The sequence below is a fragment of the Dendrobates tinctorius genome, unplaced genomic scaffold (assembly GCF_039654945.1).
Source record: "Dendrobates tinctorius isolate UK_male_01 unplaced genomic scaffold, ASM3965494v1 ptg000251l, whole genome shotgun sequence".
NCBI classification, from domain to species: Eukaryota; Metazoa; Chordata; class Amphibia; order Anura; family Dendrobatidae; genus Dendrobates; species Dendrobates tinctorius.
In genome coordinates this window covers 11976798-12000325 of record NW_027361918.1, presented here as the reverse complement: position 1 = coordinate 12000325, position 23528 = coordinate 11976798, and the positions used below count along the sequence as shown (strand labels likewise).

Genomic DNA, 23528 nt, shown 5'->3' with positions numbered 1-23528 from the left:
GTAGAAGGATCAACTTTATTCTCATTTGCACAAGGAAAGACTAGAAGCAATGGGATGAAGCTGAATGGGAGGAGACACAGATTAGTTATTAGAAAAAACTTTTTGACAGTTAGAGTGATCAATGAGTGGAACAGGCTGCCACGAGAAGTGGTGAGTTCTCCTTCAATGGAAGTCTTCAAACAGAGGCTGGACAGACATCTAACTGGGATGATTTAGCGAATCCTGCTTTGAGCAGGGGGTTGGACCAGATGGCCCAGGAGGTCCCTTCCAACTCTACGATTCTATGATTCTATGATTCTATGATTCTATGATTCTAATTCAAGTAACACCTGATAGGATCAAGGTGCGAAAGCAGGCATCTAGGTGCTTTTTCTTTTTGGCTTTTGGACAAAGGCATGAGAATGTTTTGTGGAGCATGGTTTTGTTTCCCTGTTTGTTCTTTTTTCCAATAGCCTGACAAATGAAAGGTTCCTATGTTGCAAAATGCACTTTGTCCTGTCTTCAGACATAGAGGAAGACCTCTTGACTTTGGCTGGATGTTTTTTTCTTTTTCAAGTTCATTTCAGCATGTTTAAACATCTTTAGCTTTGCATGGGGTTTCTGAAGTGTAGTGGTTGTCACGTTCACCTTACACGCGAATGGTCCCCAGTTCGAAACTGGATAGAAGCATGACATTAGGCGTTGATATTAAACCTTTTGACGTTGAGTCTTTGTTCTCGATGGCTTGTCATGAGCACAGTAACCTTCCGCAGCCGGTTTCTGTAGTGTAGTGGTGATCACGTTCGCCTAACACGCGAAAGGTCCCCAGTTCGAAACTGGGCAGAAACACGCTGTTACCCTTTGGTATCCAAGCGTTTGACTTTCAGTTCTTGATCTCAATTGCTTGTTGTCACCACAGCAATCGCTCGCATCCGGTTTCTGTAGTGTAGCTGTTATCACGTTCGCCTCACACGCGAAAGGTCCCCAGTTCGAAACTGGGCAGAAACACAGCTTTTTCTCTTGGAAAACGATCTTTTTGACTTTCAGTGCTTGTTCATTATTGCTTGCCATGACCACAGCATTTTTTGCTTGTTTGAATCGGTTGGTTTCTGTAGTGTAGTGGTTATCACGAGCGCTTTACACGCGAAAGGTCCTCAGTTCGAAACTGGGCAGAAACACAGCATTCCTCTTGCAAACTAGCGCTTTTGACAATGAGTGCTTCATCTTTAATGCTTTCCATGACCACAGTAAACGCTCTTGTCTGGTTACTGTAGTGTAGTGATTGTCCTGTTTGTCATCCTCCTGAAAGTTCCCTGTTTTGATCCCGGGCAGAAACATGTGGCTTTTCTTTATTTTGATCACAAACGTATATTGTTGGCTTAGGCCTCTTTCACACATCAGGTTTTCGCCGTCAGGCGCGATCCGGCGCTTTTGACAGAAACCGGATCCGGCGAAATGCAATGCCGGATCCGGTTTCCCCCCCATTGACTTGCATTTGCGCCGGATCGCGCCGGATGGCCATGCGTTTCATCCGGTTATCGCCGGATCCGGCAATGTGTTGCAATGTGTCGCGATCCGGCGTCTGGAAAAAACGTCTACTGTAACGTTTTTTGTCTCCGGCGAAAAAGCCGGACACGCCGGATCCGGCGCGTCCGGCTTTTTCACACAATGAAAGCCTATGAGCGCCGCAATGCGCCGGATCCGGCGAAAGCCGGATCCGGCGGCCGGATCCGGTTTTTTGGTCTGAGCATGCTCAGTAGCTCTGCCCACAAGACATATATAAAAGCAAGACAGTGGGACCCACAGCCACACCCAACATGCCACCCAAGACAGCAACCAGGCGCAGGAGAAGGCAGGAGACCACTGCAGCACCATCCGCACCACCACCACCCCAAATGGAGCAGCAAATAGAACATGCTGAGGAGGGGAGGCCAGCAGCAGAGGAGAGACGGTAATTATCAAATAACCCATTCCTCCAAACTAGGGCTATTGAATATCAAGATATTCATTGGCCCTTTGTTTCTCTTTATTCAACAGCCGCCCAATAGATGCAGCAGCAGCAGCAGCAGCAATGGCAGCAGCTTCAACACCACCCACAGGCATGGAGTATGGCCACCAGGAAGACAGCACATCATCTTCTGGGAGCCCTCCCTCGCATCGTCAGCGTTTGACGGTAAGTTTTTATTTCCAAAATCCATCTTCTCTGTAATATATGTCTATTCATGGCCTTTTATTTCAAAACAGGAATCACAAGATGAAGAGGAGCTCCCAGAAGAAGAAGGAAGGGGTGGACAGACACCTGGAGTGGGCTCACAATTGGTAAGTTTTTTGCATCAAACGCAGAAACACAACATCACACTACACACAACACATAGAAAACAATGTTCTGCAGACCACACACAGCAAACAAATGCCTACATCCAAAGACATAACTTTTTTTGTTTTCTTCTCTAGTCTTCCCAATCTGGTGCTTGGCCAAGAGGTGCTCGCAGTGCCTCCCAGGGTCGTCGGCGACAGCAACGCGGCGGTCACCAGCGTGTAAGTATAAATATTTTTGCTTTGTTTTTTTGCACTTTTTATTTCATTTCTTTTGTGGAGGCTAATTATGTTATTTTTGTCTTTTTCTTTAACAGCCTTCACAGCGTGCTCCCGACTCTGACGTTGAGGATGGAGGGATTGATATGGACCGCCTCATCGATCTTGTCAGAGAAAGGGAGCCGCTCTGGAATATGGCTGACCGCCTCCACGCTGACCTGATCGTTACCCGACGACTCTGGGAGGAAATCTGTTCGCTCCTTGTGGGCCGCTGGGAGGACCTCGAAGCTCGGGCCCAGATTACAGAGCGTAAGTATATACAGTACCGGTTGCTTGATGTAAACCAGTGTTTCCCGAACTCCAGTCCTCGTGGTCCCCACGGATCATGTGTTCAGGATTTCTATTTACTATGGAAATCCTGAAAACATGACCCCTGGGGACCATGAGGACTGGAGTTTGGGAAACACTGATGTTGTATACTAACCACTCCTTTCTCGTTTCAGGGAACAGAATTGTGAATCGGTGGCGGTCTGTGAGGGATCGTTTCAAGAAGGAGTTCAATAAAGAGATGCGGGCCCCGAGTGGATCTGGAGGACGCAGGAGCAAGTACAAGTACGCAGAAGCCCTGTCATTCCTCCGTGAAACAATGGTCACCAGAAGGTAAATATTACACACCACATGTGAAAAAAAATGTTAGATGTAAATTTTTTTTTCAGCCAGGGCCATACCATGTCAGTATTTTAATTGTTTTTTTTTCTCTTTATTCCACAGCATGGTGAGCAGCACTCGGGAGCCTGCACGATTGGACCCTTCTGAGGCGATCCCTGAGGAGACCGGCACCGAGGGACACTTCGACCGCCCCGGTACATCTGCACCTTCCCAGCCTTCCCACACATTCGACCCATCTGTCCCATCCACCAGCACAGGAGCATCGTGGCCGCCTACATTACATGAAGCTGCTGGTGAGGAGATCGCTTTCCCTTTACCCCACCCTTCTGCCCCTGCCACCTCTAGTTCACCTGCGGGTACTGGGCGGCAGCGGCAGAGGGGTCAGGAAAAGACTTATGCGCCAGAGTTCTTGCATCTGAATGCATCTTTCCAGAACTGTCTAAAAGTCTTGTCAGAGCAAATCTCCGCAGGCTATCAGCAGATCAACTCCAGCATTCTGGAGGTGAAGACACTTCTGCAAACCATGCATTCAGAAGCAAGATCTTCGCCAAACCACACCTTTTTCAGGTCTGTTGTGGAGCGCATGGAAACGCTCTCTCCTGCCCAGCAGATGCATGTAATGCATTCATGCCACGTTGCTCTCCAGCAAGTTACCTCCCAACCTCCTCCTCCTCCTCCCACCACAGTAGTTCCTCCACCTGCACCCCCTCCAGCCACTTTCCATCCTTCCCCTCCTATTACATCTACACCCCCTCCAGCCACTTTCCTTCCTCCCCCTCCTATTACATCTACACCCCCTCCAGCCACTTTCCATCCTCCCCCTCCTATTACATACCATCCACCTCCAGCCACTTTCCATCCTCCCCCTCCTATTACATACCATCCACCTCCCCAGCATCATCCACCTCCCCAGCACCATCCACCTCCCCAGCACCAGTCACCTCCCCAGCACCAGCCACCTCCCCAGCACCAGCCACCTCCCCAGCACCAGCCACCTCCCCAGCACCAGCAACCTCACCAGTACCAGCAACCTCCACAGTACCTGCAAACTCCCCAGTACCAGCAACCTCCCCAGCACCAGCAACCTCCCCAGCACCAGCAACCTCACCAGTACCAGCAACCTCCACAGTACCTGCAAACTCCCCAGTACCAGCAACCTCCCCAGTACCAGACATCTCCCCACTTCCAGCAACCTGCCCCGTACCAGACATCTCCCCACTTCCAGCAACCTGCCCCGTACCAGACATCTCCCCACTTCCAGCAACCTGCCTCGTACCAGACATCTCCCCACTTCCAGCAACCTGCCCCGTACCAAACTCCTTCCCCATACAACTTGCCATCAACATCATCTGCTCCTACAGTCCCTGCCCAACTCTCCACTCCACCACCCACCACCTCTTCTGCTTCCCACATGTCCACCCATTCTGTAGTTTTTTCCACACCTTCACCTCTAACTGTTCCTTCCCCACAACGATCCCAGTCCTCTCTCCACACTCCCAGTGTCGAAGTGTCCCGCAGCCCCTACAGCAGTATTTCCACCACACACTACACAGAATTATAATGTGTGTCTTTAAATAAAAATGACCAGTTTTATGGTTTCAGTTTTATAGTTTCAAATTTTTATTAAACATGTTTATTAAAATTTTAAAAAAGTTTACTAAAAAAAACATTTTTCAATAAAAGTTAAATTATTTTACACTGGTTGTCTGTCATTTCTTTCTGCGGCGAAAAAGGTTAAATACAGGGTATTTAAAAGGTGAAATGGTATTCAAAACTAGGTATATAACTGTGGGTAAATTTTAGCTTTTTGCCACAGTTGTGTTCCTGGTTGTGTTTGAAGCAAAGTATTTCACCTAAAAAGTTGTGTTTATTGTTGGTGATTTCCTAACAATGCACACAACTTTTGTTAAAAGGTGAAATACTTTGCATAAAACACAACCAGGTACACACCTGTGGCCTAAAGCTAAAAATAGAGACCATGACAAGATAGCCAACTTTGGTTGGCAAAGGTATATACTGTTGGTACAGAAGGTACACAAGTTTGGTTAGGGCACAAATCTTTCACACTCTGTCATCCTGCCAGTGTACTCTGCCTTGAGGTGACATAAAGTATAGTGCAAAATTGTCCCTCATTACTGAAACCGTCACAGAACTTCTAGTGGTAATGTCATGGTAATCTTGCAAGGTGGTTTCTTCAGAGGTGTCCTCAATGGAAATGGGTTCCTTGCATATAACAAAATTGTGGAGTACCACGCACGCTTTGATCACCTCGTCCACAGTTTCTGTCTTGAGGTTGATCGCAGTCAATAGGACCCGCCATTTGGCTGTCAGAATACCAAAGGTACATTCAACCATTCTTCTTGCTCTTGTGAGGCGGTAATTAAAAATGCGTTTTGGTCTTGTCAATCCTCTGCTAGAGTACGGTTTCAAAAGGTGTTCTGACAGCTGGAAGGCTTCATCCCCTACACAGACAAATGGCATAGGTGGACCTGGTGTTTGCGGCAGCGGTCTAGGTGGTGGGAACTGGAAGGTGTTTCCATACAGTTTACGCCCCATGGCAGACAGTTTGAAAACTTGAGAGTCATTGGAGCGGCCATAGGCCCCAATATCAACCGCAATAAATTTGTATTCCGTGTCAGCGATGGCCATGAGGACAATTGAAAAATATTTCTTGTAATTGAAATATTCCGATCCAGATCCAGCTGGCTTTACAATGCGGATATGTTTCCCGTCCACAGCGCCCAAGCAGTTTGGAAACTGACATATCTTTTGAAACTTGTCAGCAATTTCAATCCACCTCTCTGTTGTGGGCTCTGGTAAAAACTCTTCAGCTAAGGAGTCCCACAGTGCACGGCATGTGTACTTCACAATTCCAGATATGGTGGAAATCCCGAGTCTGTACTGGAAATGCAGTGACGAAAGGGATTCTCCAGTTGCAAGAAATCTGTGGGGAATTAACAAACAATAAATTAGTTTTAAATCACAGCATTATACCAAAACTGACCTAACACTTGGAGATACAAATTACCACCAACAAGATTGCAGTGAAAGTGTGCTCTGATGCGATCATATCCAATAAATGTGGCTTACCTTAAAGTCACCATCAGACGCTCTGCGGGTGAAACGGAGAAGCGGCAATAGGTGTCCGCTTTTCTTATGAGGTGTGCAATGTGCTCCACCAAGTAATCAAAATTCTCCATTTTCATCCTAACATATCCAAAAAATTTATCCGGGTTTCGTCGAAGGTCCATGCATAGTGTAGAATAGACCCCATGCGTCATTCTCTTGGCTGTGATGGGGTGGATCCACAAACGTCGTCTACGATGCCTGATGCGCTGCTGTCTCGCTCTCTCCTTCTCCAGAACAATCACCCTCAAACGATTCGCCTCCGCTGTAAAATCCGCCAAATTCTTCAAAATATTTCCAATGACAACATCCATCTTCGCCAGTAACTTGCTCTTCTCTCCAACCTGCACTTTCTCCTCTACAACCTGTCAAAGAAGGGCTGTAGGAACATGCTATATATAGTTTTCCAGTAGCCAATCCCGTTCGGAAGGCCACAAGGGTCAATTTTAAAAACCGGATCCGGCGTAATCCGTCGAAAAATGGATAGAAAAACGGATGAACCAGATGAGACGGATCCGGTTTTGTCTGTCAAGAAAAAGACGGATCCGGCAGAAAACCGGATCCGTCACATCCGGTTTTACTAAACATTTGCCGGATCCGGCGTTCCGGCACGACGCCGGATCGCGCCTGACGCCGAAAACCTGATGTGTGAAAGTAGCCTAAATTAGCCTTAGTTAGCATATTCTATTGCTGGTTTAATGAGCATTACTTTTACCAATGTGATTATTTCTACCCGTTTTTGCTTTTGGCAAGCATGTGTGTTTTTGACAGTGTCTAAGTGTTCCTAATTCAAGTAACACCTGATAGGATCAAGGTGCGAAAGCAGGCATCTAGGTGCTTTTTCTTTTTGGCTTTTGGACAAAGGCATGAGAATGTTTTATGGAGCATGGTATTGTTTCCCTGTTTGTTCTTTTTTTCCAATAGCCTGACAAATGAAAGGTTCCTGTGTTGCAAAATGCACTTTGTCCTGTCTTCAGACATAGAGGAAGACCTCTTGACTTTGGCTGGCTGTTTTTTTCTTTTTCAAGTTCATTTCAGCATATTTAAACATCTTTAGCTTTTCATGGAGTTTCTGAAGTGTAGTGGTTGTCACGTTCACCTCACACGCGAACGGTCCCCAGTTCGAAACTGGATAGAAGCATGACATTAGGCGTTGAAATTAAAGCTTTTGACGTTGAGTCTTTGTTCTCGATGGCTCTTCATGACAACAGTAACCTTCCGCAGCCGGTTTCTGTAGTGTAGTGGTTATCACGTTCGCCTAACATGCGAAAGGTCCCCAGTTCGAAACTGGGCAGCAACACTATGTTACCCTTTGGTATTCAAGCTTTTGACTTTCAGTTCTTGATCTCGATTGCTTGTTGTCACCACAGTAAGCACTTGCATCTGGTTTCTGTAGTGTAGCGGTTATCACGTTCGCCTCACACATGACAGGTCCCCAGTTCGAAACTGGGCAAAAACACAGCATTTCTCTTGGAAAACGATCTTTTTGACTTTCAGTGCTTGTTCTTTATTGCTTGCCATGACCACAGCATTTTTTGCTTTGTTTAGTTGGTTGGTTTCTGTAGTGTAGCGGTTATCACGTTCGCTTTACACGCGAAAGGTCCTCAGGTCGAAACTGGGCAGAAACACAGCGTTTCTCTTGCAAACTAGCGCTTTTGACAATGAGTGCTTGATCTTTAATGCTTGCCATGACCACAGTAAACGCTCTTGTCTGGTTACTGTAGTGTAGTGATTGTCCTGTTTGCCATCCTCCTGAAAGTTCCCTGTTTTGATCCCGGGCAGAAACATGTGGCTGTTCTTTATTTTGATCACAAATGTATATTGTTGGCTTAGTTAGCATTAGTTAGCATAATCTATTGCTGGTTTAATGAGCATTACTTTTACCAATGTGATTATTTCTACCCATTTTTGCTTTTGGCAAGCATGTGTGTTTTTGACAGTGTCTAAGTGTTCCTAATTCAAGTAACACCTGATAGGATCAAGGTGCGAAAGCAGGCATCTCGGTGCTTTTTCTTTTTGGCTTTTGGACAAAGGCATGAGAATGTTTTGTGGAGCATGGTTTTGTTTCCCTGTTTGTTCTTTTTTCCAATAGCCTGACAAATGAAAGGTTCCTGTGTTGCAAAATGCACTTTGTCCTGTCTTCAGACATAGAGGAAGACCTCTTGACTTTGGCTGGCTGTTTTTTTCTTTTTCAAGTTCATTTCAGCATGTTTAAACATCTCTAGTTTTGCATGGAGTTTCTGCAGTGTAGTGGTTGTCACGTTCACCTCACACGCGAAAGGTCCCCAGTTCGAAACTGGATAGAAGCATGACATTAGGCGTTGATGTTAAAGCTTTTGACGTTGAGTCTTTGTTCTCGATGGCTCGTCATGACCACAGTAACCTTCCGCAGCCGGTGTCTGTAGTGTAGTGGTTATCACGTTCGCCTAACACGTGAAAGCTCCACAGTTCGAAACTGGGCAGAAACGCCGCTTTTCTCTTGGAAAACGATGTTTTTGACTTTCAGTGCTTGTTCTTTATTGCTTGCCATGACCACAGCATTTTTTATTTTTTTTTAAATCGGTTGGTTTCTGTAGTGTAGCGGTTATCACGTTCGCTTTACACGCGAAAGGTCCTCAGTTCGAAACTGGGCAGAAACACAGCATTTCTCTTGCAAACTAGCGCTTTTGACAATGAGTGATTGATCTTTAATGCTTGCCATGACCACAGTAAACGCTCTTGTCTGGTTACTGTAGTGTAGTGATTGTCCTGTTTGCCATCCTCCTGAAAGTTCCCTGTTTTGATCCCGGGCAGAAACATGTGGCTTTTCTTTATTTTGATCACAAACGTATATTGTTGGCTTAATTAGCCTTAGTTAGCATATTCTATTGCTGGTTTAATGAGCATTACTTTTACCAATGTGATTATTTCTACCCGTTTTTGCTTTTGGCAAGCATGTGTGTTTTTGACAGTGTCTAAGTGTTCCTAATTCAAGTAACACCTGATAGGATCAAGGTGCGAAAGCAGGCATCTAGGTGCTTTTTCTTTTTGGCTTTTGGACAAAGGCATGAGAAAGTTTTGTGGAGCATGGTTTTGTTTCCCTGTTTGTGCTTTTTCTCCAATAGCCTGACAAATGAAATATTCCTGTGTTGCAAAATGCACTTTGTCCCGTCTTCAGACATAGAGGAAGACCTCTTGACTTTGGCTGGCTGTTTTTTTCTTTTTCAAGTTCATTTCAGCATATTTAAACATATATAGCTTTGCATGGAGTTTCTGAAGTGTAGTGGTTGTCACGTTCACCTCAAACGCGAACGGTCCCCAGTTCGAAACTGGATAGAAGCATGACATTAGGTGTTGATATAAAAGCTTTTGATGTTGAGTCTTCGTTCTCGATGGCTCTTCATGACAACAGTAACCTTCCACAGCCGGTTTCTGTAGTGTAGTGGTTATCACGTTAGCGTAACATGCGAAAGGTCCCCAGTTCAAAACTGGGCAGCAACACTATGTTACCCTTTGGTATTCAGGCTTTTGACTTTCAGTTCTTGATCTCGATTGCTTGTTGTCACCACAGTAAGCGCTTGCTTCTGGTTTCTGTAGTGTAGCGGTTATTACGTTCGCCTCACACGTGACAGGTCCCCAGTTCGAAACTGGACAGAAACACAGCTTTTCTCTTGGAAAACGATCTTTTTGACTTTCAGTGCTTGTTCTTTATTGCTTGCCATGACCACAGCATTTTTTGTTTGTTTGAATCGGTTGGTTTCTGTAGTGTAGCAGTTAACACGTTCGCTTTACACGCGAAAGGTCCTCAGTTCCAAACTAGTGCTTTTGACAATGAGTGCTTGATCTTTAATGCTTGCCATGACCACAGTAAACGCTCTTGTCTGGTTACTGTAGTGTAGTGATAGTCCTGTTTGCCATCCTCCTGAAAGTTCCCTGTTTTGATCCTGGGCAGAAACATGTGGCTTTTCTTTATTTTGATCACAAATGTATATTGTTGGCTTAATTAGCCTTAGTTAGCATATTCTATTGCTGGTTTAATGAGCATTACTTTTACCAATGTGATTATTTCTACCCGTTTTTGCTTTTGGCAAGCATGTGTGTTTTTGACAGTGTCTAAGTGTTCCTAATTCAAGTAACACCTGATAAGATCAAGGTGCGAAAGCAGGCATCTAGGTGCTTTTTCTTTTTGGCTTTTGGACAAAGGCATGAGAATGTTTTGTGGAAAATGGTTTAGTTTCCCTGTTTGTTCTTTTTCCCAATAGCCTGACAAATGAAAGGTTCCTGTGTTGCAAAATGCACTTTGTCCTGTCTTCAGACATAGAGGAAGACCTCTTGACTTTGGCTGGATGTTTTTTTCTTTTTCAAGTTCATTTCAGCATGTTTAAACATCTTTTGCTTTGCATCGAGTGTCTGAAGTGTAGTGGTTGTCACGTTCACCTCACACGCGAATGGTCCCCAGTTCGAAACTGGATAGAAGCATGACATTAGGCGTTGATATTAAAGCTTTTGACGTTGAGTCTTTGTTCTCGATGGCTGGTCATGACCACAGTAACCTTCCGCAGCCGGTTTCTGTAGTGTAACGGTTATCACGTTCGCATAACACGCGAAAGGTCCCCAGTTCGAAACTGGGCAGAAACACGCTGTTACCCTTTGGTATCCAAGCTTTTGACTTTCAGTTCTTGATCTCGATTGCTTGTTGTCACCACAGTAAGCGCTTGCATCCGCTTTCTGTAGTGTAGCGGTTTTCACGTTCGCCTCACACGTGAAAGGTCCCCAGTTCGAAACTGGGCAGAAACACAGCTTATTCTCTTGGAAAATGATCTTTTTGACTTTCAGTGCTTGTTCTTTATTGCTTGCCATGACCACAGCATTTTTTGTTTGTTTGAATCGGTTGGTTTCTGTAGTGTAGCGGTTATCACGTTCGCTTTACACGCGAAAGGTCCTCAGTTTGAAACTGGGCAGAAACACAGCGTTCCTCTTGCAAACTAGCGCTTTTGACAATGAGTGCTTGATCTTTAATGCTTGCCATGACCACAGTAAACGCTCTTGTCTGGTTACTGTAGTGTAGTGATTGTCCTGTTTGCCATCCTCCTGAAAGTTCCCTGTTTTGATCCCGGGCAGAAAAATGTGGCTTTTCTTTATTTTGATCACAAACGTATATTGTTGGCTTAATTAGCCTTAGTTAGCATATTCTATTGCTGGTTTAATGAGCATTACTTTTACCAATGTCTCAAAATCCTAAATCCCAGTACAACTCGTGCCAAAGGACCAGAAGGAGATTCGCGACCTCTCAGCATTTTCTATATTCAAACCAAACCATAAAAGGTCAATCTTTTCGCTTGGGATTGTGCTGCATTACAACTTTTTTCTACAAACTAGGTAAATTTTTTTTCACTCCCCCAGTTTGGTTCTCTATATACAGAGAAATGGTTTGCTAGAAAATTGCTCGACTGTATTTGTAGGCCATAATTCACATTGTGAACTCCGTAGATGTTCTTCAAATATGGGAGAAAGGAATCTGTACTTAAAAAAAAAAAAAAAAAGCACTCAATGGCACATTTGACTATAAGTAAACTGTGACATGGTGTGGCGTGAAACTGATAATGGCGTTCGTCGGGCATGGGGGATTATCTCAAGTGGTAGAGCGCTCGCTTAGCATGCGAGAGGTAGCGGGATCGATGCCCGCATTCTCCAATACTATTTTTGGATGCCTTTTTCAGTTGGCCGAGTGACTTGTTTTTGCCACCTGCTCGTGGCACACACGTCCAAACCTTGAAGACTTTCAACAATGGCTAAATCAAGCCTTCGATAGCTCAGCTGGTAGAGCGGAGGACTGTAGATCTAAATTAGCAATCCTTAGGTCGCTGGTTCAATTCCGGCTCGAAGGAAGTTTTGTGTATTCTATCAGATGTTTTCAACCTTCTGGCAAATACCAGACAGCTATGCTCTTTCTGGACATGTAGACAGAAACACAATCGGAAAGTTTTTTCTCCAGTTTGCCTTGTGAATTCAAAACTTAAGCAGCAACAGTGCTTTTACTTTATGGAGATGCTGAGCACCAATGTGAAAACGTCTTCAACTGTAGCATGCTACCCAAGCAAAAGGAACCAACGTCCCTGGGTGGACTCAAACCACCAACCTTTCGGTTAACAGCCGAACGCGCTAACCGATTGCACCACAGAGACACAGACGCCTGCCGAACTTTCGTCTAGCAGCCGGACGCACCCACCAGTTTTAACCGGAACCTGAAACAATGGTCAGACACCATTTCCTCAAATTATTTTCAACAATAATATGACACAAGAAAGCAAAAAAAAACAAAGAAACAATTGCAGAACCCCAGGAGTACTCTAGTCGCCAACAAATATGTAATGGCTGAAAATTTATATGTCATCGACCTGAACACAAACAGTCATTAGAATTTTACTCTGTACATCTGTTAACACAAGCAGAGTGGCACAGCGGAAGCGTGCTGGGCCCATAACCCAGAGGTCGATGGATCGAAACCATCCTCTGCTAAATTGTGCTGCATTGCATCTTTTTCTACAAACTAGCTAAGTTTTTTTTCACTCCCCCAGTTTGGTTCTCTATATACAGAGAAATGGTTTGCTAGAAAATTGCTCGACTGTATTTGTAGGCCATAATTCACATTGTGAAACCCAGCGGTCGATGCATCGAAACCAACCTCTGCTAAATAGTTGTGTTTTATAAACTTCATCATTGCATATCAACTGAACTTTTCTGTCAACAGCAAACGTGTCTCGGATCAAAAACACTAGTCAAAATCCTAAATCCCAGTACAACTCGTGCCAAAGGACCAGAAGGAGATTCGCGACCTCTCAGCATTTTCTATATTCAAACCAAACCATAAAAGGTCAATCTTTTCGCTTGGGATTGTGCTGCATTACAACTTTTTCTACAAACTAGGTAAGTTTTTTTTCACTCCCCCAGTTTGGTACTCTACATACATAGAAATGGTTTGCTAGAAAATTGCTCGACTGTATTTGTAGGCCATAATTCACATTGTGAACTCCGTAGATGTTCTTCAAATATGGGAGAAAGGAATCTGTACTTAAAAAAAAAAAAAAAAAAAAAAGCACTCAATGGCACATTTGACTATAAGTAAACTGTGACATGGTGTGGCGTGAAACTGATAATGGCGCTCGTCGGGCATGGGGGATTAGCTCAAGTGGTAGAGCGCTCGTTTAGCATGCGAGAGGTAGCGGGATCGATGCCCGCATTCTCCAATACAATCTTTGGATTCCTTTTTCAGTTGGCCGAGTGAATTGTTTTTGCCACCTGCTCGTGGCACACACGTCCAAACCTTGAAGACTTTCAACAATGGCTGAATCAAGCCTTCGATAGCTCAGCTGGTAGAGCGGAGGACTGTAGATCTAAATTAGCAATCCTTAGGTCGCTGGTTCAATTCCGGCTCGAAGGAAGTTTTGTGTATTCTATCAGATGTTTTCAACCTTCTGGCAAATACCAGAGAGCTATTCTTTTTCTGGACATGTAGAAAGAAACACAACCGGAAAGTTTTTTCTCCAGTTTGCCTTGTGAATTCAAAACTTACGCAGCAACAGGGCTTTTACTTTATGGAGATGCTGAGCACCAATGTGAAAACGTCTTCAACTGTAGCATGCTACCCAAGCAAAAGGAACCAACGTCCCTGGGTAGACTCGAACCACCATCCTTTCGGTTAACAGCCGAAACATCACAGCTAGTTAACAGCGCTAACCGATTGCGCCACAGAGACACAAACGCCTGCAGAACTTTCGTCTAACAGCCGGACGCACCCACCAGTTTTAACCGGAACCTTAAACAATGGTCAGACACCATTTCCTCAAATTATTTTCAACAATAATATGACACAAGAAAGCAAAAAAAAACAAAGAAACAATTGCAGAACCCCAGGAGTACTCTAGTCGCCAACAAATATGTAATGGCTGAAAAATTACATGTCATCGACCTGAACACAAACAGTCATTAGAATTTTACTCTGTACATCTGTTAACACAAGCCGACTGGCGCAGCGGAAGCGTGCTGGGCCCATAACCCAGAGGTCGATGGATCGAAACCATCCTCTGCTAAATTGTGCTGCATTGCATCTTTTTCTACACACTAGCTAAGTTTTTTTTCACTTCCCCAGTTTGGTTCTCTATATACAGAGAAATGGTTTGCTAGAAAATTGCTCGACTGTATTTGTAGACCATAATTCACATTGTGAAACCCAGCGGTCAAAGGATTGAAACCAACCTCTGCTAAATAGTTGTGTTTTATAAACTTCATCATTGCATATCAACTGAACTTTTCTGTCAACAGCAAACGTGTCTCGGATCAAAAACACTAGTCAAAATCCTAAATCCCAGTACAACTCGTGCCAAAGGACCAGAAGGAGATTCGCGACCTCTCAGCATTTTCTATATTCAAACCAAACCATAAAAGATCAATCTTTTCGCTTGGGATTGTGCTGCATTACAACTTTTTTCTACAAACTAGGTAAGTTTTTTTTCACTCCCCCAGTTTGGTTCTCTATATACAGAGAAATGGTTTACTAGAAAATTGCTCGACTGTATTTGTAGGCCATAATTCACATTGTGAAACCCAGCGGTCGATGGATCGAAACCAACCTCTGCTAAATAGTTGTGTTCTAGAAACTTCATCATTGCATATCAACTGAACTTTTCTGTCAACAGCAAACGTGTCTCAGATCAAAAACACTAGTCAAAATCCTAAATCCCAGTACAACTCGTGCCAAAGGACCAGAAGGAGATTCGCGACCTCTCAGCACTTTCTATATTCAAACCAAACCATAAAAGGTCAATCTTTTTGCTTGGGATTGTGCTGCATTACAACTTTTTTCTACAAACTAGGTAAGTTTTTTTTACTCCCCCAGGCTGGTTCTCTACATACATAGAAATGGTTTGCTAGAAAATTGCTCGACTGTATTTGTAGGCCATAATTCACATTGTGAAACCCAGCGGTCGATGGATCAAAACCAACCTCTGCTAAATAGTTGTGTTTTATAAACTTCATCATTGCATATCAACTGAACTTTTCTGTCAACAGCAAACGTGTCTCGGATCAAAAACACTAGTCAAAATCCTAAATCCCAGTACAACTCGTGCCAAAGGACCAGAAGGAGATTCGCGACATCTCAGCATTTTCTATATTCAAACCAAACCATAAAAGGTCAATCTTTTTGCTTGGGATTGTGCTGCATTACAACTTTTTTCTACAAACTAGGTAAGTTTTTTTTACTCCCCCAGTCTGGTTCTCTACATACATAGAAATGGTTTGCTAGAAAATTGCTCGACTGTATTTGTAGGCCATAATTCACATTGTGAACTCCGTAGATGTTCTTCAAATATGGGAGAAAGGAATCTGTACTTAAGAAAAAAAAAAAAAAAAAAAAAAAAAAAGCACTCAATGGCACATTTGACTATAAGTAAACTGTGACATGGTGTGGCGTGAAACTGATAATGGCGTTCGTCGGGCATGGGGGATTAGCTCAAGTGGTAGAGTGCTCGCTTAGCATGCGAGAGGTAGCGGGATCGATGCCCGCATTCTCCAATACAATCTTTGGATGCCTTTTTCAGTTGGCCGAGTGAATTGTTTTTGCCACCTGCTCGTGGCACACACGTCCAAACCTTGAAGACTTTCAACAATGGCTAAATCAAGCCTTCGATAGCTCAGCTGGTAGAGCGGAGGACTGTAGATCTAAATTAGCAATCCTTAGGTCGCTGGTTCAATTCCGGCTCGAAGGAAGTTTTGTGTATTCTATCAGATGTTTTCAACCTTCTGGCAAATACCAGACAGCTATGCTCTTTCTGGACATGTAGACAGAAACACAACAGGAAAGTTTTTTCTCCAGTTTGCCTTGTGAATTCAAAACTTAGTCAACAACAGTGCTTTTACTTTATGGAGATGCTGAGCACCAATGTGAAAACGTCTTCAACTGTAGCATGCTACCCAAGCAAAAGGAACCACCAACCTTTCGGTTAACAGCCGAACGCGCTAACCGATTGCGCCACAGAGACACAAACGCCTGCCGAACTTTCCTCTAACAGCCGGACGCACCCACCAGTTTTAACCGGAACCTTAAACAATGGTCAGACACCATTTCCTCTAATGATTTTCAACAATAATATGACACAAGAAAGAAAAAAAAACAAAGAAACAATTGCAGAACCCCAGGAGTACTCTAGTCGCCAACAAATATGTAATGGCTGAAAATTTACATGTCATCGACCTGAACACAAACAGTCATTAGAATTTTACTCTGTACATCTGTTAACACAAGCAGAGTGGCGCAGCGGAAGCGTGCTGGGCCCATAACCCAGAGGTCGATGGATCGAAACCATCCTCTGCTAAATTGTGCTGCATTGCATCTTTTTCTACAAACTAGCTAAGTTTTTTTTCACTTCCCCAGTTTGGTTCTCTATATACAGAGAAATGGTTTGCTAGAAAATTGCTCGACTGTATTTGTAGACCATAATTCACATTGTGAAACCCAGCGGTCAATGGATTGAAACCAACCTCTGCTAAATAGTTGTGTTTTATAAACTTCATCATTGCATATCAACTGAACTTTTCTGTCAACAGCAAACGTGTCTCGGATCAAAAACACTAGTCAAAATCCTAAATCCCAGTACAACTCGTGCCAAAGGACCAGAAGGAGATTCGCGACCTCTCAGCATTTTCTATATTCAAACCAAACCATAAAAGATCAATCTTTTCGCTTGGGATTGTGCTGCATTACAACTTTTTTCTACAAACTAGGTAAGTTTTTTTTCACTCCCCCAGTTTGATTCTCTATATACAGAGAAATGGTTTACTAGAAAATTGCTCGACTGTATTTGTAGGCTATAATTCACATTGTGAAACCCAGGGGTCGATGGATCGAAACCAACCTCTGCTAAATAGTTATGTTTTATAAACTTCATCATTGCATATCAACTGAAATTTTCTGTCAACAGCAAACGTGTCTCAAAAGGAACCAACGTCGCTGGGTGGACTCGAACCACCAACCTTTCGGTTAACAGCCGAACGCGCTAACCGATTGCGCCACAGAGACACAAACACCTGCCGAACTTTCGTCTAACAGCCGGACGCACCCACCAGTTTTAACCGGAACCTTAAACAATGGTCAGACACCATTTCCTCTAATGATTTTCAACAATAATATGACACAAGAAAGCAAAAAAAAACAAAGAAACAATTGCAGAACCCCAGGAGTACTCTAGTCGCCAACAAATATGTAATGGCTGAAAATTTACATGTCATCGACCTGAACACAAACAGTCATTAGAATTTTACTCTGTACATCTGTTAACAAAAGCAGAGTGGCGCAGCGGAAGCGTGCTGGGCCCATAACCCAGAGGTCGATGGATCGAAACCATCCTCTGCTAAATTGTGCTGCATTGCATCTTTTTCTACAAACTAGCTAAGTTTTTTTTCACTTCCCCAGTTTGGTTCTCTATATACAGAGAAATGGTTTGCTAGAAAATTGCTCGACTGTATTTGTAGACCATAATTCACATTGTGAAACCCAGCGGTCAATGGATTGAAACCAACCTCTGCTAAATAGTTGTGTTTTATTAACTTCATCATTGCATATCAACTGAACTTTTCTGTCAACAGCAAACGTGTCTCGGATCAAAAACACTAGTCAAAATCCTAAATCCCAGTACAACTCGTGCCAAAGGACCAGAAGGAGATTCGCGACCTCTCAGCATTTTCTATATTCAAACCAAACCATAAAAGATCAATCTTTTCGCTTGGGATTGTGCTGCATTACAACTTTTTTCTACAAACTAGGTAAGTTTTTTTTCACTCCCACAGTTTGGTTCTCTATATACAGAGAAATGGTTTACTAGAAAATTGCTCGACTGTATTTGTAGGCCATAATTCACATTGTGAAACCCAGCGGTCGATGGATCGAAACCAACCTCTGCTAAATAGTTGTGTTTTATAAACTTCATCATTGCATATCAACTGAACTTTTCTGTCAACAGCAAACGTGTCTCGGATCAAAAACACTAGTCAAAATCCTAAATCCCAGTACAACTCGTGCCAAAGGACCAGAAGGAGATTCGCGACCTCTCAGCATTTTCTATATTCAAACCAAACCATAAAAGGTCAATCTTTTTGCTTGGGATTGTGCTGCATTACAACTTTTTTCTACAAACTAGGTAAGTTTTTTTTACTCCCCCAGTCTGGTTCTCTACATACATAGAAATGGTTTGCTAGAAAATTGCCCGACTGTATTTGTAGGCCATAATTCACATTGTGAAACCCAGCGGTCGATGGATCGAAACCAACCTCTGCTAAATAGTTGTGATTTATAAACTTCATCATTGCATATCAACTGAACTTTTCTGTCAACAGCAAACGTGTCTCGGATCAAAAACACTAGTCAAAATCCTAAATCCCAGTACAACTCGTGCCAAAGGACCAGAAGGAGATTCGCGACCTCTCAGCATTTTCTATATTCAAACCAAACCATAAAAGGTCAATCTTTTTGCTTGGGATTGTGCTGCATTACAACTTTTTTCTACAAACTAGGTAAGTTTTTTTTACTCCCCCAGTCTGGTTCTCTACATACATAGAAATGGTTTGCTAGAAAATTGCTCGACTGTATTTGTAGGCCATAATTCACATTGTGAACTCCGTAGATGTTCTTCAAATATGGGAGAAAGGAATCTGTATTTAAGAAAAAAAAAAAAAAAAAAAGCACTCAATGGCACATTTGACTATAAGTAAACTGTGACATGGTGTGGCGTGAAACTGATAATGGCGTTCGTCGGGCATGGGGGATTAGCTCAAATGGTAGAGTGCTCGCTTAGCATGCGAGAGGTAGTGGGATCGATGCCCGCATTCTCCAATACAATCTTTGGATTCCTTTTTCAGTTGGCCGAGTGAATTGTTTTTGCCACCTGCTCGTGGCACACACGTCCAAACCTTGTAGACTTTCAACAATGGCTAAATCAAGCCTTCGATAGCTCAGCTGGTAGAGCGGAGGACTGTAGATCTAAATTAGCAATCCTTAGGTTGCTGGTTCAATTCCGGCTCGAAGGAAGTTTTGTGTATTCTATCATATGTTTTCAACCTTCTGGCAAATACCAGACAGCTATGCTCTTTCTGGACATGTAGACAGAAACACAACCGGAAAGTTTTTTCTCCAGTTTGCCTTGTGAATTCAAAACTTAGGCAGCAACAGTGCTTTAACTTTATGGAGATGCTGAGCACCAATGTGAAAACGTCTTCAACTGTAGCATGCTACCCAAGCAAAAGGAACCAACGTCCCTGGGTGGACTCGAACCACCAACCTTTCGGTTAACAGCCGAACGCGCTAACCGATTGCGCCACAGAGACACAAACGCCTGCCGAACTTTCGTCTAACAGCCGGACGCACCCACCAGTTTTAACCGGAACCTTAAACAATGGTCAGACACCATTTCCTCTAATGATTTTCAACAATAATATGACACAAGAAAGCAAAAAAAAACAAAGAAACAATTGCAGAACCCCAGGAGTACTCTAGTCGCCAACAAATATGCAATGGCTGAAAATTTACATGTCATCGACCTGAACACAAACAGTCATTAGAATTTTACTCTGTACATCTGTTAATACAAGCAGAGTGGCGCAGCGGAAGCGTGCTGGGCCCATAACCCAGAGGTCGATGGATCGAAACCATCCTCTGCTAAATTGTGCTGCATTGCATCTTTTTCTACAAACTAGCTAAGTTTTTTTTCACTTCCCCAGTTTGGTTCTCTATATACAGAGAAATGGTTTGCTAGAAAATTGCTCGACTGTATTTGTAGACCATAATTCACATTGTGAAACCCAGCGGTCAATGGATTGAAACCAACCTCTGCTAAATAGTTGTGTTTTATAAACTTCATCATTGCATATCAACTGAACTTTTCTGTCAACAGCAAACGTGTCTCGGATCAAAAACACTAGTCAAAATCCTAAATCCCAGTACAACTCGTGCCAAAGGACCAGAAGGAGATTCGCGACCTCTCAGCATTTTCTATATTCAAACCAAACCATAAAAGATCAATCTTTTCGCTTGGGATTGTGCTGCATTACAACTTTTTTCTACAAACTAGGTAAGTTTTTTTTCACTCCCACAGTTTGGTTCTCTATATACAGAGAAATGGTTTACTAGAAAATTGCTCGACTGTATTTGTAGGCCATAATTCACATTGTGAAACCCAGCGGTCGATGGATCGAAAACAACCTCTGCTAAATAGTTGTGTTTTATAAACTTCATCATTGCATATCAACTGAACTTTTCTGTCAACAGCAAACGTGTCTCGGATCAAAAACACTAGTCAAAATCCTAAATCCCAGTACAACTCGTGCCAAAGGACCAGAAGGAGATTCGCGACCTCTCAGCATTTTCTATATTCAAACCAAACCATAAAAGGTCAATCTTTTTGCTTGGGATTGTGCTGCATTACAACTTTTTTCTACAAACTAGGTAAGTTTTTTTCACTCCCCCAGTTTGGTTCTCTATATACAGAGAAATGGTTTACTAGAAAATTGCCCGACTGTATTTGTAGGCCATAATTCACATTGTGAAACCCAGCGGTCGATGGATCGAAACCAACCTCTGCTAAATAGTTGTGATTTATAAACTTCATCATTGCATATCAACTGAACTTTTCTGTCAACAGCAAACGTGTCTCGGATCAAAAACACTAGTCAAAATCCTAAATCCCAGTACAACTCGTGCCAAAGGACCAGAAGGAGATTCGCGACCTCTCAGCATTTTCTATATTCAAACCAAACCATAAAAGGTCAATCTTTTTGCTTGGGATTGTGCTGCATTACAACTTTTTTCTACAAACTAGGTAAGTTTTTTTTACTCCCCCAGGCTGGTTCTCTACATACATAGAAATGGTTTGCTAGAAAATTGCCCGACTGTATTTGTAGGCCATAATTCACATTGTGAACTCCGTAGATGTTCTTCAAATATGGGAGAAAGGAATCTGTACTTAAAAAAAAAAAAAAAAAAAAAAAAAAGCACTCAATGGCACATTTGACTATAAGTAAACTGTGACATGGTGTGGCGTGAAACTGATAATGGCGTTCGTCGGGCATGGGGGATTAGCTCAAATGGTAGAGCGCTCGCTTAGCATGCGAGAGGTAGCGGGATCGATGCCCGCATTCTCCAATACAATCTTTGGATGCCTTTTTCAGTTGGCCGAGTGAATTGTTTTTGCCACCTGCTCGTGGCACACACGTCCAAACCTTGAAGACTTTCAACAATGGCTAAATCAAGCCTTCGATAGCTCAGCTGGTAGAGCGGAGGACTGTAGATCTAAATTAGCAATCCTTAGGTCGCAGGTTCAATTCCGGCTCGAAGGAAGTTTTGTGTATTCTATCATATGTTTTCAACCTTCTGGCAAATACCAGACAGCTATGCTCTTTCTGGACATGTAGACAGAAACACAACCGGAAAGTTTTTTCTCCAGTTTGCCTTGTGAATTCAAAACTTAGGCAGCAACAGTGCTTTTACTTTATGGAGATGCTGAGCACCAATGTGAAAACGTCTTCAACTGTAGCATGCTACCCAAGCAAAAGGAACCAAAGAAACAATTGCAGAACCGCAGGAGTACTCTAGTCGCCAACAAATATGTAATGGCTGAAAATTTACATGTCATCGACCTGAACACAAACAGTCATTAGAATTTTACTCTGTACATCTATTAACACAAGCAGAGTGGCGCAGCGGAAGCGTGCTGGGCCCATAACCCAGAGGTCGATGGATCGAAACCATCCTCTGCTAAATTGTGCTGTGTTGCATCTTTTTCTACAAACTAGCTAAGTTTTTTTTCACTTCCCCAGTTTGGTTCTCTATATACAGAGAAATGGTTTGCTAGAAAATTGCTCGACTGTATTTGTAGACCATAATTCACATTATGAAACCCAGCGGTCAATGGATTGAAACCAACCTCTGCTAAATAGTTGTGTTTTATAAACTTCATCATTGCATATCAACTGAACTTTTCTGTCAACAGCAAACGTGTCTCGGATCAAAAACACTAGTCAAAATCCTAAATCCCAGTACAACTCGTGCCAAAGGACCAGAAGGAGATTCGCGACCTCTCAGCATTTTCTATATTCAAACCAAACCATAAAAGATCAATCTTTTCGCTTGGGATTGTGCTGCATTACAACTTTTTTCTACAAACTAGGTAAGTTTTTTTTACTCCCCCAGTCTGGTTCTCTATATACAGAGAAATGGTTTACTAGAAAATTGCTCGACTGTATTTGTAGGCCATAATTCACATTGTGAAACCCAGCGGTCGATGGATCGAAACCAACCTCTGCTAAATAGTTGTGTTTTATAAACTTCATCATTGCATATCAACTGAACTTTTCTGTCAACAGCAAACGTGTCTCGGATCAAAAACACTAGTCAAAATCCTAAATCCCAGTACAACTCGTGCCAAAGGACCAGAAGGAGATTCGCGACCTCTCAGCATTTTCTATATTCAAACCAAACCATAAAAGGTCAATCTTTTTGCTTGGGATTGTGCTGCATTACAACTTTTTTCTACAAACTAGGTAAGTTTTTTTTACTCCCCCAGGCTGGTTCTCTACATACATAGAAATGGTTTGCTAGAAAATTGCCCGACTGTATTTGTAGGCCATAATTCACATTGTGAAACCCAGCGGTCGATGGATCGAAACCAACCTCTGCTAAATAGTTGAGTTTTATAAACTTCATCATTGCATATCAACTGAACTTTTCTGTCAACAGCAAACGTGTCTCAAAAGGAACCAACGTCCCTGGGTGGACTCGAACCACCAACCTTTCGGTTAACAGCCGAACGCGCTAACCGATTGGGCCACAGAGACACAAACGCCTGCCGAACTTTCGTCTAACAGCCGGACGCACCCACCAGTTTTAACCGGAACCTTAAACAATGGTCAGACACCATTTCCTCTAATGATTTTCAACAATAATATGACACAAGAAAGCAAAAAAAAACAAAGAAACAATTGCAGAACCCCAGGAGTACTCTAGTCGCCAACAAATATGTAATGGCTGAAAATTTACATGTCATCGACCTGAACACAAACAGTCATTAGAATTTTACTCTGTACATCTATTAACACAAGCAGAGTGGCGCAGCGGAAGCGTGCTGGGCCCATAACCCAGAGGTCGATGGATCGAAACCATCCTCTGCTAAATTGTCCTGTGTTGCATCTTTTTC

At 43.0% G+C, this 23528-nt stretch overlaps 7 non-coding genes across 7 annotated transcripts; 6 read left to right on the top strand and 1 right to left on the bottom strand.

Moving 5' to 3' along the window:
* Positions 1-755: 755 nt before the first annotated feature.
* TRNAV-AAC (transfer RNA valine (anticodon AAC)) lies at positions 756-828 on the top strand. Its single transcript has one exon. It is a non-coding gene; the product is annotated as a tRNA-Val (tRNA).
* An 86-nt stretch (positions 829-914) lies between these two features.
* TRNAV-CAC (transfer RNA valine (anticodon CAC)) lies at positions 915-987 on the top strand. Its single transcript has one exon. It is a non-coding gene; the product is annotated as a tRNA-Val (tRNA).
* A 6549-nt stretch (positions 988-7536) lies between these two features.
* On the top strand, positions 7537-7609 carry TRNAV-AAC (transfer RNA valine (anticodon AAC)). The gene has a single exon. It is a non-coding gene; the product is annotated as a tRNA-Val (tRNA).
* Positions 7610-7864: 255 nt separating this feature from the next.
* On the top strand, positions 7865-7937 carry TRNAV-UAC (transfer RNA valine (anticodon UAC)). Its single transcript has one exon. It is a non-coding gene; the product is annotated as a tRNA-Val (tRNA).
* Positions 7938-8875: 938 nt separating this feature from the next.
* Positions 8876-8948, top strand: TRNAV-UAC (transfer RNA valine (anticodon UAC)). The gene has a single exon. It is a non-coding gene; the product is annotated as a tRNA-Val (tRNA).
* Positions 8949-11182: 2234 nt separating this feature from the next.
* TRNAV-UAC (transfer RNA valine (anticodon UAC)) lies at positions 11183-11255 on the top strand. The gene has a single exon. It is a non-coding gene; the product is annotated as a tRNA-Val (tRNA).
* Positions 11256-19591: 8336 nt separating this feature from the next.
* TRNAN-GUU (transfer RNA asparagine (anticodon GUU)) lies at positions 19592-19665 on the bottom strand. The gene has a single exon. It is a non-coding gene; the product is annotated as a tRNA-Asn (tRNA).
* Positions 19666-23528: the final 3863 nt, after the last annotated feature.